The sequence below is a fragment of the Setaria viridis genome, chromosome 1 (assembly GCF_005286985.2).
Source record: "Setaria viridis chromosome 1, Setaria_viridis_v4.0, whole genome shotgun sequence".
Taxonomy (NCBI): Eukaryota; Viridiplantae; Streptophyta; class Magnoliopsida; order Poales; family Poaceae; genus Setaria; species Setaria viridis.
Window position 1 is genome coordinate 26,638,924 of NC_048263.2, and position 20,172 is coordinate 26,659,095.

Below are 20,172 nucleotides of genomic sequence, written 5' to 3' on the forward strand. Positions count from 1 at the left end.
ATCACCAGGAGGATGGCGCACATGGAACATGGAGATGGAGATCACCATGGTGAACAGGTTTTATGGAGATGGAGATCACCATATGAAAACGGGCCATACTGTGTCACAAGCTGTGTGAATGCTATTCTGTTTATGTTTTACTTTCTGCATGCTGTGATGTTAGAAGTAGAACGATCCCTCGCAAATTTTAAGTTAGTATGCCCTCCCAACTAAAACTTGCACCGTCCCATGTCTTGTACAATTAGTGGTGGGCCTATGAAATTAGGGTGCCACTAGTTTTCCTTGACTAGACGGGTTTGTGTCGGACACTTACACGCATAAGGGTTGGTTTGCTTAACAAGGTTATCTTAACGGTTAAGGACCTTGGGGTATAAAGGTTGGGCGCCGAGACATAGAGATGTCACCCAACAATAGGAGTCATATGTGATATGATTAGCAAAAGTTGCTTACCGATCTACCTCGTTTGCTAGCGGTGATGCTAAAGCTCACTAGTAGACTTGTTAGTTGTGGATCCTGAATCACTAAGTTTCAATAGACGGATATTGATTTTAGTGGGAGTAGATTCTGTTAAAATAGTTTAATGTAATTTGCTCTATCATGGATACATTTGTCTTAGTGTATTTTGCATTACTTTGTTATAGATTAAATGGCACCTAGCAGCACTACACCGTTTGCTTTGCGTTCGGTCCTTGAGAAGGACAAGTTGAATGGAACAAATTACTCGGATTGGATCCGCAACCTGAGAATTGTTCTCAGGGCTGAGAAAAAGGAAGATGTTCTAGACAACCCACTACAAGAAGAACCTGCTGATGATGCACCCGCTGCTGCTAAGAATGCTTACAAGAAAGCATGTGATGCTAACCTCGAAGTAAGCTGCCTTATGCTTGCTTGCATGGAACCCGAGCTGCAAATGCAGTTCGAAACAAACCATGAGGCGCACGATATGATCGTGGCGCTTAGAGACATGTTCCAAACACAGGCCAGGACTGAAAGGTTCAATGTGTCTAAGGCCTTTGTTGAGAGCAAGCTAGCAGAAGGCACAGCAGTAGGACCACACGTAATCAAGATGGTTGGTTACACTCAACGGTTGGAGAAGCTAGGCTTCCCACTGGGCCAAGAGTTGGCCACTGATTTCATTCTTTCGTCTCTTCCGCCTAGCTATGGGAACTTCATCTCGAACTACCATATGCATGGGACGGAGAAGGGTTTGAATGAGCTGTGTGGCATGCTTAAAACAACAGAGGTTGACATCAAGAAAAGCACTAGTACCAGCCATGTGATGGCTATACAGAACAAGCCTAGGTTTAAGAAGAAGGGCAATTCTTGGAAGAAGAAGGGCAAGGCTGGAACGTCCAAGCCAAACCCACCGCCCAAGGTTAAAGCTGGACCTGGACCTGCTCCAGACAAAGAGTGCTTTTACTGTCATGAACTTGGTCACTGGAAGAGAAACTGCAAGCAGTACCTAGCTTCCTTGAAGAATGGCGGAAGTAAGAGTACTTCTACCTCAGGTACGCTTGCTGTTAATGTTATAGACAACATATTTCTCGCTGATACAATTATTAATTCTTGGGTATTTGATACCGGATCGGTTGCTCATATTTGCAATTCGATGCAGGGAATGATAAGAAGTAGAAGCGTGGAAAGAGGAGAAGTTGATTTCCGCGTGGGCAATAATGCAAGAGTTGCTGCGTTGACCGTCGGGACGATGCAACTCCACCTCCCGTCAGGATTTATTATGGAGTTGAATAATTATTATTTTGTTCCTAGTTTAAGTCGAAACATTTTGTCTCCTTCATGCTTGATGAAGGATCGTTATTCATTTGCGAGTGAAAACAATGGTTGTGTGACCTCTAAGAATAATATGTTTATGGCTTTTGCACCCATTGTGAATGGATTATTTGTTTTAAATCTTGATGGTTCACCTGTCTGTAATGTAAGTGCTAAAAGGCCTCGGCCTAATGATTTGAGTCCTACCTACTTATGGCATTGTTGTTTGGGTCATATAAGTGAAAAGCGCATGAAGAAGCTCCATTCTGATGGACTTCTAACTTCGTTTGATTTTGAATCATACGAGACATGTGAGGCTTGCTTGCTAGGCAAGATGACCAAGACGCCTTTCACAGGATTTCCTGAGAGAGCAGTAGACTTGTTGGAACTCGTACATAGTGATGTATGCGGACCAATGAGCACGACGGCTAGAGGAGGATTGCAATACTTCATAACTTTCACTGATTATTTTAGTAGATATGGCTATGTCTACTTGATGAGGCACAAGTCTGAAACCTTTGAAAAGTTCAAGGAATTTTAGAATGAAGTTGAAAATCAGCGTGGCAAGAAAATTAAGGCCTTACGATCTGATCGTGGAGGCGAGTATTTGAGCCACGAGTTTAGCAATCATCTTAAGAGTTGCGGAATTGTTCCACAACTTACGCCGCCTGGAACACCTCAGAGAAACGGTGTATTCGAGCGACGTAATTGAACTTTGTTAGACATGGTTCGATCAATGATGAGCCAGTCGGACCTACCGTTGTCATTTTGGGGATACGCTCTAGAAACAACAGCTTTCACACTTAATAGGGTACCATCTAAATCCGTAGTTAAGACACCATATGAGATATGGACTGGAAAGGTTCCTAGTTTGTCTTTTCTAAAGATTTGGGGATGTGAAGTGTTTGTCAAGCGACTTCAGTCGGACAAGATCACACCCAAGTCGGATAAGTGCATTTTCGTGGGATATCCAAAGGAAACTTTGGGATATTATTTCTACAACCGATCAGAAGGCAAAGTGTTTGTCGCTCGGAACGGAGTTTTCCTAGAGAAAGAGTTTCTCAAAGGAGAAAAGAGTGGAAAGACAGTGCATCTTGAAGAAGTTCAAGATGAGCCAATCGGGCAAGAATCAATGAGTGATGCTAACGTAGCAGAACAAGTTGAGATATCCATGGAAAGAGAAGCACCGCCGCAACCACGAAGGTCAGCAAGGCTCCGCGAAATGCGAGAAATATTATTGTTGGACAATGATGAGCCTGCGACATATGCAGAAGCAATGATGGACCCAGACTCCGAAAAATGGCAGAGTGCCATGCAATCCGAAATAGAGACCATGGGAGACAATCAAGTTTGGAACTTGGTTGACCCGCCTGATGGTGTTAAAGCCATAGAGTGCAAGTGGATCTATAAGAAGAAAAAGGACATGGATGGAAATGTTCACATCTATAAAGCATGACTTGTCGCAAAAGGTTTTCGACAAGTTCAAGGAGTTGACTACGACGAGACCTTCTCGCCCGTAGTGATGCTTAAGTCCATTCGGATTATTCTAGCTATAGCTGCATATTTCGATTATGAGATATGGCAGATGGATGTCAAGACAGCTTTCCTGAATGGAAACCTAGCTGAGGACGTGTATATGATACAGCCCGAGGGTTTTGTTGATCCGAAAAATGCTGGAAAGGTATGCAAGCTTTAGAGATCCATTTATGGATTGAAGCAAGCATCTAGGAGTTGGAACATTCGTTTTGATGAAGTGGTCAAAGGGTTTGATTTCACCAAGAACGAAGAAGAGTCTTGTGTTTACAAGAAGGTTAGTGGGAGCTCTGTAGTATTTCTAATCTTATATGTGGATGACATATTACTGATTGGAAATAACATTCCTATGCTTGAGTCCGTAAAGACTTCACTGAAAAATAGTTTTTCGATGAAGGACTTAGGGGAAGCGGCATATATTCTGGGCATTAAGATCTATAGAGATAGATCGAGAAGGCTTATAGGTTTAAGCCAAGATATTTACATTGACAAAGTGTTGAAGCGGTTCAGCATGGAAGAGGCAAAGAAAGGGTTCTTGCCTATGTCACATGGCATACATCTCAGCAAGACTCAATGTCCTTCGACTGCTGATGAGCGGGATCGCATGAGTAGAGTGCCATATGCCTCGGCTATTGGATCTATCATGTATGCAATGATAAGTACTCGCCCAGATGCTTCATATGCGCTAAGTATGACAAGCAGACACCAATCTGATCCAGGTGAGAGTCACTGGACAGCGGTGAAAAACATTCTTAAGTACTTGAGAAGGACTAAAGATATGTTCCTCGTCTATGGAGGTGAGGAGGAGCTCGTTGTAACAGGTTACACCGATGCTAGTTTCCAAACCGACAGAGATGATTCAAAGTCACAATCAGGATTTGTGTTCACGCTGAATGGTGGTGCTGTTAGTTGGAAGAGTTCCAAGCAGGAGACGGTGGCCGATTCTACGACAGAAGCCGAGTACATCGCGGCTTCGGAAGCCGCGAAGGAAGGTGTTTGGATAAGGAATTTCCTCATTGAGCTTGGTGTGTTCCCGAATGCGTCCAGCCCATTGAATCTCTACTGTGATAACAATAGGGCAATTGCGCAAGCAAAGGAGCCAAGGAACCACCAGAAGAACAAACACGTAATGCGGCGATTTCATCTCATTCGAGACTTCGTTAACCGGGGTGAGATCAAGATATGCAAAATACACACGGATCTGAACATTTCTGATCCGTTGACAAAACCACTCCCGCAGGCTAAGCATGATGCGCATGTAAGAGCTATGGGTATTAGGTACCTTCTAGATTGACTCTAGTGCAAGTGGGAGACTGTTGGAGGTATGCCCTAGAGGCAATCATAGAGATGATGATATTCCATTTGTATCCATGATTTGTATGTTGTGTTCATTGAATATCCATTGAAGGCTACTTGAATTGATTTGCAATTATGTGAATTGTATGTGAAACTCTTTACTTGTATGGTTATTCTAAAGTTGTCCCTAGTCGGAGTTTATGTGAGGACACACATGAATATTAGACTAGCACATGTATTAGTTGATGACTATGTTTCACAAGTCATGGACATGGAGATGTTGAACTAATAATGTGGACACATGTGGAGACATGTGCTAGGACTGACCCAACACGAGAAGTAGTTCTCTCTTTAAACAACATATACGCTTTGTCCTTAGACCTGAGACTGTCGCATGTATTCTAGATGTGGATCGACCTACTTAGGGGCTATCAAACGCTACGCCGTAACAGAGTAGTTATAAAGGTAGCTTTCGGGTTTGTCAAGAAGCATGCTATGAGACATGGTCAGTCAAGATGGGATTTGCCCCTCTCTGATTGAGAGTGATATCTCTGGGCCCCTCGAGTGATCGGATCCGAAAATGCATGGCCATGCTACGTACAGTTAAGAGTTAACCTACAAAGGGATTCCGAATCACAGGATCGAGAAAGAGCGGTCGGCTTGAAGCTAGACCAAATATCGTGAGGCAAAGGGAATAGCATGTATATTATGTTGTGATGGTTCGTCTGATATGATCTTCGTGTGCGTATAGGAGTTGGCACGTCTTGCTAGAGGCCGCTACCGACTATTGGGCCGAGTAGGAGTACTCGGGCCATGACAATACGTATCCGAACCCATAGGGTCACACACTTAAGGGGCTGGAAGCCTAATTCGGATCTGATCCGAGTTGGATTAGGTTTAGGAGTACTAATGGGCCTCGGATCCAGAGGCCCATCAGGAACCTCTATAAATAGAGGGGTGGGGGCGCCCTAGGGTACACACCTTTTTGGCGAAACACACCTGCCGCGCCTCCCACGCCCTCGCCTATTGCAAGTCGCGGATCTAGCAGTCCGGCTTGTGACGCTTCCTCCCTGCACGTGTGGATACCTTGGAGGTGTTGCGCCTGCAGCACTTGGACGAGCCATCGACGAGTCGCCGACGAGCCACGACGAGCCGACGACGAGCCGCGGTACCGGAGGCGATCTTGCTGCACGTGGACGAGCTGCTGAGGAGTTGCTGGACGTGATCGACTACGTACGACTACGTTGATCGACTACGTACGACTACGTGATCGTCTTCACTGCATCAACGCATATCTACATCTTCCGCACCAGTAGTGCGTCGAGTGGTAATCCCGTGATCCTTATACGGCAGTTCTTCCTGGTAATACGCGGTAGAAATTTTGATTTGCGCTAGTGTAGCCTACCTCGTATCCCAACACATACAACGGCATGACGGCTGACTTGGGTGGCGGCGAAGGAATGCGCATGAGCAGATTGGAAAGTACGACGGTGCGGCCTAGGGTTCACGGGTGTGACGGCGGTGTGCTCTATGGACAACGACGGCGGAAACACGTGTGGCTAATGGAAATGAAAATGGAATCACGCCCCTCAAGCTTTTGAAGGATGTGACAGCGTAACCCTAGCAATGGAATCTGCGGGTCTTTCGTTATTGCGGCGCACGCGTTGGACAGAGTCCACGGGTTTTCCGTTATGTTTTCCACAGCGTGCTTCCATGGCTCCGCCAGTACTCGCGCTCACGCTCGGGGCTGGGCGCCTATTTCTGGGTCGACGTGCCTCCGTGGCTCCGCCAGTCCTCGCGCTCATACTCGGGGGTTGACCACCTATTTCTGGTCAGCGTGCTTCCGTGGCTCCGGTAGTCCTCGTACTTGGGGGATGGGCGCCTATTTCATGTCGGTGTGCCTCCGTGGCTCTGCCAGTCCCCACGCTCAAGCTCGGGGGCTGGGCACCTATTTCATGTTAGCGTGCCTCTACGGCTCCGCCAATCCTCGTGCTCGGGGGCTGGGTGCCTATTTTAGGTCGGCGTGCCTGTGTGGCTCCGCCAGTCCTCGCGCTCACGCTCGGGGGCTGGGCGCCAATTTCAGGTCGGCGCGCCTCTGCGGCTCCGCCAATCCTCGCGCTCGAGGGATGGGCACCTATTTTAGGTCGGCGTGCCTCGTTGGCTCTACCAGTCCTTGCGCTCACGCTCGGGGGTTGGGCACTTATTTCAGGTCGGCATGCCTCCGTGGCTCCGCCAGTCCTCGCGCTCACGCTCAGGGGCTGGGCGCCTATTTTAGGTTGGCGTGCCTTCGTGGCTCCGCCAGTCCTTGTACTCGGGGGTTGGGCGCCTATTTCAGGACGGCGTGCCTCCGTGGCTCTGCCAATCCTCATACTCGGGGGCTGGATGCCTATTTCAGGTCGATGTACCTCCGTGGCTCCGCTAGTCCTCATACTTGGGGGCTGTGCGCCTATCTCGGGTTGGCGTGCCTTCGTGGCTTTGCCTATCCTTGTGCTCAGGCACTAGGACATGCTTCTGGGATCAATTGTTTCTTCCTTTTTGACCATTGGACCGATTATTCTAATCGCTTCAATGCTCGGGGTTACTCCATATGGAGTGCATCTTGCGACGCCCTCCATGTTCTTCGCTTCGACTTATTGGATGACCGCGATTCATCAACTCGGCACTCGACTTCGCTTTACGCGTATGGGTCTACGTTCACTCAAAATTTTTTTTTGAGCATTGTGCAGCCTTTCCATCACTATGATGCCATCGCAGTTTCAGCCAACCACATTTCAAGCTTCGCTGCGATGTCCTCAAGTTCCTATTCACCTACACATCGCTCAGGGGCCTGAGGGATATGGGTACCCTATGGGTCCCCATCGACTAGGATACTGGCCGGCCCTGGCAAGTGGGCCCGCCTGACCAGAACGTGCGGGCCAAGGACTTTCATGATGAAACTTTTAGATTGCAAACTTATATTTTGATGAGTTGGATTAAGATTGATTTCTATGGTATGAGACTTACAAGCTGGCTATCTCCTTTGTGTAAACCTTTTTCTTGCTAGCCTTTCTGTCCATGCATTGTGAATTTCTACACTGGAAATTTCACAAACCTCGCTGGGCATCCAACCTAAACTAAAATATATCATTTTTGAGACTACCTCCTTGACCAAAATCTATTATTGAGTATGGAAAAATATTTCGACAAAGATTTAGAAGATTATTCAATGCCTTTTCAAGAAAATCAAGACTTGGAGGCATCTACTGGCACGGAGAATAAAAAGAAAAAAAATAGAGGCCAGAAGGCGCCAGGCCGATTGGCCCGGACACTCTCAGGCCGATCAGCCTGAGGTGTTTCCCCCTCTGTTGCCTCTGAAATTTGGCATGGAAGTCCCTCCAGAGGAATAAAATAATTTTTTTTCTGCCGAAGATCGAAGATTTTGGTATTTACCTCTGCAGTTCATCTTTCTTCCTTTTCATGCTCGGGAACGAGCATCGTCTAAGCATAGGCGAGGAGTCATCGCATTATCTTTGACTACTGCTGAGTAAAGTACTATGTTGCAAGAAGTTCTGGGGAACAAAATGGAAAAAATGAGGAAAAAGAAAGAAAGAAGGAAGAAAATAAAAAGGAATGAAAAAGAAAAAAAATAATATGAAGAAAAAGAATAAAATGCTCCTCAGTTCTTTTGAGCCTCATTAAAGTTCCCAATGCTCTCAAGATTGATCCATACTCATTTTCCAACCATATGCAACCTGATTACGAGAACTTTATTTGTGTCTCACGATCACCCTTTGCCCTTGCACATGTCCAACTATCTAAATGTGTGTGTTTCATCCCTCTCCCTTTCCAACATTTATTTTCCATGGCCTTTTTGACAAGTATAAGTAAAAACAATAGATCTCTCTCTTAGTTTGACAATATTTCAGATATAATATTTTACTAGGATTGTTTTTACCTACCAAGCTCCACATAAGACTTCCACTTTCATATATGAGTAGAATATGTTGAAGATAATCTAGAATAGGCTTGAGTGACTTGATGAGATGAGTGTTTCCATGAGCTTTTGCAAGAGAATCTCACTTATGTTGGAGTTGCATCTTTTTAAAAAATTCTTCACGTTGGAACAAGGAAAAGGTCTGAAGTTTGCTTAAGTTCAAGAGCATTGTATTTATTTTGTTGTGGCATGTTCTTTATTGCTAGTCTGTCTTCCATGATGAAAAGCAGCTGGTCACAACTTGAACTTTAAATACTAAACACTTGAGATAGCATTGTGTCTTGTTATGTATAACTGAGTGCAGGGATGACATTGAAGGGCAATGCTTGTTTCCTGATTAAGCAAGTATCCTGGACTTACTCGAGGGCAAGCAAGGCCTAAGCATGAATAAAATTCGAGGATCGAGTGAGTGCTTTTAGTGTCTACCTTTGCTTGCTTGTCTTTTGCTTTGCCCTTGCAACTTTTTATCATGAGCATTGTCTTGAATTCTAAATCTTAGTTGTGGAGTTTAGTAATTGTTTTGTCTTTGCAATACCCATGCTTCATGATCTAGTGCTTTGGTTTTAATTATGCTTTCTGAGTAAGGCTTAATTGGGAGGTGATGTGAAATTTTTATGGCTTATCTAAAACCTCTGCAAAAATAAGTTTGAACAAGTTCTCTACTAGGTTGAGAGTTTTTACCTATCCTATCCAGTGTCTAATTAATAAATTTCATACCACCATAAGCCAAGTTAATGCTTCGAACTGATTTAGGATCGCTCTCTCTTGGTTAAGCTTTAATTCTGAGCATTGATCATGTCCTTGCTATCATCTTTGTTTGCTAACCTCGTCATTGTTCAGTAATGAGAGTTCTTCACTATAACAATCATATGCTCGACTGAATTTCCAAAACCCGAACCAAATATTTCTCAATTTTATTACCTATTCCTTAAACATAACCCAATATTTCAAGATCCGTTCCATTTCTAGCCGTGGGATATGAAATTTTATGGAAGATACAATATATGGAAGCCACACCAGAAAGTTGAGCAAGAAAGGGAGGAAGAGGAGGCTAGGCCGATCGGCCTAAGGGCTTCCTGCCTCGGTTCACGCATGGAAAATTTTGGGGAGCTATCTGGAACGTTCTAAAGCTAATTTTTGCAGTGTTCTGTTCAAAGGAGGTTTGGAGAAACAAATGAAAAATATGATAAAAAAAGAAAGAAAGGAGAGTGTATGAAAGAAAAAAACAGAGAGAAAAAGAAAAGAATAAGATTGAAAAGAGGATGAGTTCTACTTTCATGAAGATGAAAGAAAGTGCAAAGAAGTCCAACTATGTGCAATCCGACGAAGAGGACATCGCTTGTGCCTCAGAGTCACTTTTTTTTTGCCTTTGCACATGTCCACCATTCTATATCTTCTCATCCTTAAAATACATTGTTGATATTCCCATGATCATTGGCTCCGAAGGTAAGCTACCATTAGATATTTTTCCTATTTTGATAATATAAGTATTAATTCTCGCTAGCCATGTCTAAGCTCCACCGCATAATGAGTGACTATTTGAGAGATGAGAGCTTGCAAAATAACTAGGATAGCTACTTTTCAATTGAGCGACATGTAAGCACCTCGAAGAGAATTTTGTTTTCAATTCTTGTTACAGAGAGATTGTTTTATAACAAAAGAAAACCCTCCAAGGCAAGCCAGAAAGTAAGTGTGAATGATTCATGAAGTTACTTGGTTCTAATAAAAGCTATGGGGTATTTTTGCTTATATAAATTTTTGAACACCCATACTTTGATTATCTTTGCTGCTCCTCTGATGTTTTGTTTGAAAGACTAGGTACTTGACTTTGCTCAAGTTCGGTTCAAGATCTTTGTTTGATCCTTTGGAGAAGTTTGTAGTCGCCTAACTTGCTTGAGGACGAGCAAGAGCTAAGCATGGGGGGATTGTTGACGTTCGTTATTGACATACTTTTAGTGCTATTTAACTAATATTTTCATGCATATTCTTATACTAGCCCACCACTTGGCACTTGAAATAACCTCGTTTTCGCATATGCAAGACATTTTGGAGGATATTTTGTTTTCGCAGGAAATTGGGCTAAATATGCACTTTTTGGATAAATCCTTGAACGAGCAGTGGACCATAGAAAGATGAAGACCAGGAGGCACAAAAAGGACCTAGGTCGATCAGCCTGGTGCCCCTTAGGCCAATTAGCTTGAGGTCTTCTAATCTCCATCGACGCTCATTTTTTGGCAAGCAATCCTCCAAAATGACTTAAGGGCTAAGTTTGTGAAGATATGGCAGGAATTGCTTCGGGATCAAGGAGGAATCAAAGAAGATCAAGCAGAGATTTGGAAAGTTATTGAAGATCAATCTCATCCCAAAGCTACCGACATACCAAGCCCACATGCATACAAAAATAAGGTTCCAGAACATTGAAGAAGACTTGGCGACGAAGCTGGACGCGAGGGGGTAAAAGGAAGGGCCAGGACGATCGGCCTACCCCTTTCCTTTGCCCGTTCACCTTCCAATTTAACCCACAGGCTCTCCAGACTATAAATACCCCGAAAATTCATCGAGCCCAGGGAGGAATCAATCAGAAGTTAGCAAAACCAAGTGCACACACCATAGGGCGCTGAGGGCCGCTGCAAGTCTTTGAGGTTGTCTAGGAGATGGCATAGGCTAGACCCTAGCCGCCATGGTCGTCCCTACGTGGCGAAGCCATGGTGGAGTTCTAGAGCCGAGCCTTGTGATCATCAAGGCCTATGCACACACGATGGTGATATCAATCTAATCTTGTCTTTACTTTGATATACTATGATGCATGCTTATTCTCATATGACTAACTAGCATATGTTCTTAGTAGGAATAGATGTAATCGTGGTGATTAGTCTATGTCTTGCGGATACATCTTAATAGTGCGTAGGAAGTCAGTGTGATTACTCTTGTGTGGTGACAGCATGCGGGAGGAAAAGGCCAAACAATTGCGTAATGTTGAGTAGGATCGATGGCGAGTATTGTGGGAGTCATTGAGGTAAAGCTTTGGAAAACCAAAGGCGTCAACACGCACCTCGCAAGGATGACCATAAGAAAGTAGGCCGCTTGCGAGTCGCCTTTCTGAGAGATGACTCTTTATCAAGGTGTTACATAGATCGGTTACCACTTTGGCTGGAGCTACAACAAGAAGACGATAGGCTCATGCTACCCTTGGTTGTGTTACCTCATATATATAGATGTGATTTGTTTACCCTATCAATAATGCTTATCTCATGATTAGATTTACCTTTATATCCAACTCGTGCTTCTTGATAGGATTAGATTCGTTTAGCTAGATAGAGAACCCTAGTCAGCTCGCTGCCAATCCACGGATTGATAAACCTTGGATGTAATACTCTAAGGGAAAAGCTAGAATGATTCATGCGCTTGCAGTTCACAACTTGGTGTGTTAACTACCGCCAACATTAATAAATATGAAATCTGTTGTAGTGGCCTTATGATAGTAATGTGCAAGATCTATTCGGTGCAGGTTGGATATATTGTTGTAGTGGCCTTATGGTAGTAATGTGTTAACTACCGCCAACATTAATAAATATGAAATGTGAAAAAGTTACTTTGTTATAAATATGGCGCAAATGTTGTGCCTGCACACACGTAGCGGAGCGGTGGCAGGAGATGCTTTTCCTTGTGGACATGGGAGAATTGATGGCCTGCTCTGATCAGCATCAACTGCCCTACACATCAAAGACAATCCTACAAAAATCCAAATGGGCAAAGCTTTATCGAAAGTGAAATTCAGTTGAATCATATCGAAATTGTACTTGGTGTGTGTCCGATGTGGTGGTCGTTTTATCATTGTGAGTTTAAGAGTAGGGTATTTATAATTTTTTATGGGCTACAGCCTATAGCCGATTAGTCAGTCCAATTCACATCACCAGCCCACCATTCATCCATCTACCACCATGTAGCGAACATGGCTCCATTAGGCCATAGTTTGTGATTTTGATGATTGAGTGACAACATAGTCATTGGGACTAAGGCTTTGTCTAGCATGTACCTTGCAGGTTTTCTAGGTTCTAAGTATGCAAACCAAACAATGGCAAGGTCCAAATCATGGTATTCTTGATATCCAAGCTATGGTATTCAAGTGACCAAGCCATGGTATCTAGAATTATTCTATGGTATTCAAGCTTCTAGAGCATCCAAATGACGGTATCTTTGGTGCTTGCATTGGACGAGTTGGTTGGAAAAATGCACTTCCGATGGTCAGACCATCGGATGTTCTGATGGCCCCTTTTCTAGTAGCGTCGGACGAATACTGGGGAGAAGGATTTGAAGATAAAGATAACCCAGTAGCACCGGATGATCTGATGGTAGGCCAAGGGGAGCATCGGACGAAACATATTTACTTTGCGAAGTTCCAGAGAGGTTTTGGGCAAAAACCCTTCAGCACCAAATGTTCCAACGGTACCATTGGATGAAGCGTCGGATAAATTTTGGTTGAGTCAGTGAACAACTTGGGCGCAGAGAGGCCAACGGCTAGTAGCACCGGATGTTCCGATGCTACCCAAATTGATACCATTGGAACATTCGATGTTATCCTTTAACTAGCCATTGGAGCAACGGCTCTTTGATGCCTTGGGCTATTTATACCCCTTCCACTCACCCAGTTGAAGTTGCTAGAGTGTGCAGGAATCCATTGGAGATCAAGACTCATCAAGAACACATTCAAACCACCTGAGGGATATGAGTAACCCATGGGTCCCTACCGATCAGGATACTGGCTGGTCCTAACAAGTGGGCTCGCCCGACCAGGGCGGCGGGTTAAGGACATGAAGATACTTGGAGTACAAGTCAAGGAGGCTGGGCTATTCACATCAGCCTGGATATTGCGGGATACATATCGTAATGCGACTCAGATTACCTTTCATGTAACAACCGACTAGATTAGATTCAAACCAACTTGTAACCATCGGTTGTCAGCCTATAAAAGGCAGCCAAGGGTGCCTCCCGAGGGTATTCCATCCAATCCCATTGCATCTCAACTCTCAAGCAATACAATCCACCAAAATACAGAACGTAGGGTATTACTCTTCGGAGGCCCGAACCTGTCTAAATCCTCGCGTTCTCGCGATCACCTTCGAGTTCTTTGTCTCGCGATCTTCTCTGCCTACAAATCAACCACTTAGGTAACCCGTGGTGGACTGCCGGGCTACTAAATCCGACACCACCAAAAGTGCTCAAGTGACTTATCAAAGGCTTAGCACAAGCTTAGGAGAGTGATTCGTGCTAGGATATGCCTATAGAAAGAGAGAGTGTAAGGTGTGCCTACCTTGTGATCGGTTCTAGGAGTGAATCATAGTTGTACAAGATGTGCCGGCACCTTGGTGGCTTGGTGTGGAGCGGCGTCGATGATCGTGTGCGGGGGACGTGGAGACCCCCTTCCTTCGTGGAGAAGCTCCTTAGTTGAGATGGTATCAAGATGACCGGGGAACTTGGCATGAGCCTTACTGACCGAGCCTTTGTGGCAAGTCAAGGGGTGTCCTAGAAGAGACTTGGTGACCGGGAATCAATAATCTTGTGTGAGTGTTTCAATAATGTGGACTAGTAGTGACTTAGTGCCTACCGATACCACGGGATAAATCATTGTGTCAAGAGTTTGCTTCCCCTCATCCCCTCCTTTACATTTCCGCATTTCATACTTGCAACTTGGGTGCCTTTACTTTCTTAGTGTAGTATCTTGTTAGGATTGGCTCTAGGTTGCAAAACTTGTTTTGGGATGAGGGTTTCACACTATATCAACCTTAGTTGCACATCTTGAGAGCATGATCTAGTTTAAGTTCGATGCGAAAGTAGTGGAAGCTATAGGTTAAGGTTTTAAGTTGCCTAATTCACCCTCTCCTCCTCTTAGGCTACGGGCACCAATTCCTTACACACCACCCCTTACATGGAAATGGATGGTTTTTAGTTTGAAAATTTTCTAGAAACTTAGTCCTCCTTTAAAGTAAGTGGTGATCGAGTAATATGAAGAACACCACTTTTAATGGTCTTGTACATTGCAACAACAACAACACCGCCCTAGGTAGCGAAGGATCATTAAGTGTCTGTTTGGTTCCTTTCCAGGGACTAAACTTTAGTCCCTACCTTATTTGAATCTAGGGACTAAAGGCCAGATGAATAAAGATCAAAACATCCCTAATCAATGCATAAAATCTGCATCCATTTAGTCCTCCTGGGGCAATAATGAGGGGTAGGTGGTGTCCTCTTAGACCTTTAGTCTCTTTTAGTCACCTCCAAGGGACAATCCTCCATTTAGTCCCTCTGTTTGGAAGTTTAGGGACTAAAAGAGACCAAAAGGAAGGGACTAAACTTTACTCTCATGGAACCAAACATGCCTAAGGGTAGTGATAGCCTTGGATTGTTATGGACATCTGGTCTACATGAGGGGCAGGAAGAGAGACACCATGTAGTAAGTTGTAGTTGCTACCTAGAGCATGATAAGCCGTGGCTGCTAGCATATATAGCTGATGTGTGAGGGAAATAATCCTTTGTTTGCTTGCTAGTCGGTTGTTTCTTCATAGGTTTAGGAGGAATCTGGGATCTCTGGAACACATTCCTTACTTGCTCACATCAACGCGGAAAGTCCACGGTTGTGCACTTCAAGCGATAAGCAACTAACGGGTTCTTCTGGTCTTCTGGGTCACAAGCAGTCTGGGTGCATCTACCGTGAACAATATATAATGGTCAAGACTTTGTCAATGCCACCGTGGTTGCACCCAGCCCGCAGTTGTACAAATCGTACATGTGTTTGGCTTATATGACATTTGCACACATGCTTCTTATTTATTGTTTCTTGATTGTGCTTAAAATGTACCCCTCCGTTCCAAATTATAGATCGTTTTGATTTTTTAGATTCATAGATATTAATATATTTTTTAATTAATCCGTGGTAAGAGTACTGGTAACCTATACATTGCAAAGGAGCATCGCTCACTACAACGGGTCTTTCAAAAAGCAGTATCTTAACGTAGAAGGACAAGAAACGACTGACCGAATGCTCAAATTAAATAGCTCATTTTTGTCCCCGATTGGAACTGTCTGGCAAATGTTGTGATTATTACATGCTAAAATCGCGCTAATTACTGGGCTTCTGATCAGATATTGTAGGGTTCTCATTTCATCAAAGCTAGGCTTTCTTTAAGATCTGTAGATGCTGTTTTGTGGATACGAGAGAAATTGACCATTTGTATGGCTATAGCAGATCATCATCAATGGTGAGGTCGCTGATGCTTCCGTTATTATCTAATGTATCACCCTTGCTACAGAAACATTTATTCTTTAATTTAAGAAATGCTTCCATTATTATGTTAATGTATCACCCTCACTACTGAAACATTTATTTTTTAATTCAAGAAATTTCTAGTGTACCGAGTCTCATCTTTTCGTGACGGAACCTGCGGGCAGTTCTCCAACAGGTATTGGGCCACGTCACCCAAAATCTTCAGCCGTTAGATCATCCATCTATGCTCAAAACCAGGGGGCAGCCGGGCAGGCATCAGAAGGACCTTAGCAGCCTCTCAACGATTCGTGTTTCCCGTCGTAACTTCTCGCGCTGCGGCGGCCAGCAATGCGATCTCTTTCTTCTTCCCTGCTGCGGCGCCGGCGCTTCCCCTCCCCTCTGCCCCTCCCCTCCCTTCGTTATGTCTCGGTGAAGCTGCAGATTCATGTTCTCAGATTTAGGAGAGAGTGGGCTGCGCCTGCGCCACGCACAACGGACACGGCGCCATGGGGATGGCGTTGTTCCAAGGCAGCTGCCATCTCCGTCGACCGTCGTCGATCATCCATGGCTGTGGCGGAATGCGAGGATGGGTCTCTGGACTCCCTCATGCCGACGGCTAGGGTGAGGGACGGTGCCGGGCTCCCGTAGCGAGGCGGCAGACCAAGTTGCGGTGTTGTGGTGCCGTGCCTCCCCATGGTAACCCGTGCTTTTCTACGCCACCATCGACGCTTCCTCCACGACCATGTTCCTCTACTCCATCACCCCATGGAACCACCTCCCCAATCTGTTCCTCCCTCCATTAGCCCCAACATCCACTGCCTGCTCGCGGAGGAGTCATGGTGTCCGCGCCGGCGACATGCATGGCGCGCGCGCGACAAAGAAGATGAGCGACGCCACCGCTGCACAGCTCCCCCGCGCCCCTTTGCGACCTCCCAGACCGTAGAGCGCGCCGGTTAGCACTCCAGCAGCCGGAGCGGCCGTCGACATGGACGACGCCCAGCAGCTGCTCGACGAAATGCTTCCAAGGCAAGATGTTGACTGAATAGTTAGTGTTTTCAAAGAGTTGTAGCGAAATGGCACTTGAGAGCTAATTTAGCAACTGATGTACATGGACATCCAGATCTTGCTGCGCAGTGCTTACTACAGTTCCAGCCATTAAAATGTTAATCCATAGGTTCATATATTTCAAGTTGTGATGTTCATGGATCATGACTTCATGAGTACACAACAATCAATAGCGGTAAAATGTGCCGAACCATAGCAATATAGCATCAGTATCTTAAATTCGAGCCATGAATCAATTTGATTATTTGATTCGTTTGGAACTAAGTTAGCTCTTAGATCTTTACGAAGAATTGATTTTTTGGGCGTTACAACTTTTCTTTGTGATTTCGTTATACATTAAACCATTTCAAGAGCTTCCATGCACCTATACCACCCTCACCGAACATATGTGTTCTTAGAACAAGTTACAAGACTAAGACTGTATGCTTAGTTGCTTTGTGATGTTGAAGTTGTCCAAAATTTGTTCCAAAGATTGAAAGATTAAGAAGGGGCTCTCGTATTCAGAAAATCCTCGAGGACAAGAAAGCTAAGGTAGATACATAAGAACTGGTTCACTCCGACAATGGCGCGGCAAGCCACGCCTACTTTTCTAGTTCTTCTTTGATTTTCTGTTCTTTTGTAGTGGCTGTGTGTATCAGCTTATTGCAGAGGCCGGAACTTTATTCTTAATATATAAAGCTTCCCTCATCTTAAAAAGTAAACATAGTCTTTATTTTTATTGATACATGGATAGCACCACTTGTTGACATTGTGCAGACAAACAACAACCACTGTCCTCTTGAAGGCAAGTGAAGGACAAAAGGTAGCCGTAGCCTTGGATAAGGTGAGAGAAGCGGTCAGATACACATGGCCATAATAAGGGGATGTACGGACCATGTAAGCTGTAGTTGCTATATATCCAGAGCACGACAAGTTGTTGATGCATCATCATACGCAGTGGTGTAGGGAAAAATTGTTCTTGTGTTTCTATAGACTTGGGAGAGATCAGGAATATGTGTATCACCGTGCTTGGTTCCCGGGCCACTGCCATGGCGATCGTCTCTGTGCACAGCGAGCCATCAACAGCGCATCGGAACTAGGTTGTCACGCTTTAGTGTTGGTGAGGGAATCACTCTCATTCTAGGTGCACCCACCAAAGTTGATGGCACCGCAGATCATGTGATATGCTTAGATATTCCAAAAGATTTTGTGCCACAAACGTATAACGACAGATACTGTTTTGCTTATTAACTACGTGCTACCATTGTTCAGGTCTTGTGCGAGCCATGGATGCATGATGTAGACATCACTCTCTGTTGTCTCTCTCTTGCATAGTGATAACTACTCCCTCCGTTCTAAATTACTATTTGTTTTGGATTTTCTAGATGCATATTTTTTTAATATGCATCTGATATATATTTATGTCTAGATACATAGTAAAAATGATGTATCTAGAAAAGTTAAAACGAATAGTAATTTAGGACGGAGGGAGTAGTTAAGAAAGACAAGGCAGGATTTTACTTGCTCCTTCCATCTTCTTATCAATCAGGGGCACGAGTCATATCTGGCCCTGGAAAGCTTTAAGAAGCAGCTTCATGTTCCTTTCTTTATGGAGATTATCATTCTCATGAGCTGGTGCATCTGGATGGTGAGGAACGATTTGATTTTCCAGGGTATTTAGCCAGAAATTTCTGCCTATTTCGTTTCAAGAAGGAATTTGCTCTGGTTATTCTAAGAGCAAAGGACCAAGTCAAACCCCTTATGCAGCAATGGCTAAGCTCCCTTCTGTAATTTATTTGATTTTCTTTGACTCTCTTTTTTTCTTGAGACCTTTTTGTATACGTCTTTTATCTTTATAATTATAATTATAATTATAATGGTCAGCCCCTGCTGTTTCCCCTGCTGTTTCCTAAAAAGAAGAAAGACAAGCCAGGATTTTGCAAATAAGGAAATAAAGGTCACTCTTATACATACGAAAATAAATAAAAACCATTTGGTACCTAGCGGCTATTGGATACTGTGACTTGGAAAATCAGGCCAAAAGGTGCTTAGTTTGTGAATTTGGCAAATATTGTGCATGGAAGCACCTAGTAGAGTGGTGACACTGACACATTGTGGATATGGAGTATATGGGAGACAATGATGGCCTGTATAGCATATCAATATAGACTACACGTCAGTACAAAATAGGTTTCCTGTGCCGCCTTATTGAACCGGCAGTGACAATCAGATTATCTGATTATCACCGCTAGTGAAAAATCAGATTATCACTTCCAACCTTTCTACAGCGGCACTCCTAAACCGTTGATGATGGGGGTTTTCGAACCGGCAGTGATGGGCCTGCTGTAGTAGTGGAATGTTTAACCGAAATTTAAAGTTTGAAACTCGGTAGAATCATGTGATTGCTCTCTTCAAGTTGAAACTTGCTAACTGCTATTTGCGTGCACACTGTGGTGCTCGTTTGAATTTTGATCAATGTGAGCTTAAGGTCGTGCACGCTATTTATAATTTGTGATCATGGGGTACGCAGTCCATTGGCCAGCCCAATTCACACCCCAGCCCACCATTCATCCCTTCGCTTTGTCCTTCTTTTAAAGTAACAGGAGAGTAATATATGGAGAACATGACTTTTAATGGTGTTGTCAGAGCAACAACAGCAACTGCCCTCTTAAAGCCTAGTGGAGGACCAAGGGTAGTGATGCACTGATACTGTGATACCATTGTGTTCTGTTCTACTTGAGGGGCCGAGGCAGTAAGAGAGACACCATGCTGATTGCCGAGCAAACTGTAGCTGCTATCTAGAGCAAAGCTGTGGATGCTACTAGGTACTTCGGTTATTTACTTATTTTATAGGTTTGGAAGGAATCGGGGATCTCTGCATCAGGTTGCCAGGTCTTAGCAGATGGTAATGGATCATGGTTCTTATGCTTCCTTCGCAATGTAATTTAACCCTAAATATATTTAGCTCAAAATCATATAGTATCATAGCTCGGCCAGCTCGATCTTTAAATTTGCTAGGCTAAATTAGAGGGTCCTTTACCACCTCTAGATATGACAAAGCACTGCCAAGCACCGGTGCTCGGTGCACAGGGGAGCAGCATGAGCGATAAACGACACAAGTGGAGGACAAAGGGTTGCCATTGCCTTTAGCTACGATGCCAACTTGGCCATACACATGAGGGGTATAGAGTGAGGGAGACATCATTGAAGCTGTAGCTGCTATCTAGAGCATAAGCTCACGACAAAGCTGTGGATTGCCTAACATGTAGTGGTGCAGGGAAAAAATATTAGGTCCCGTTTG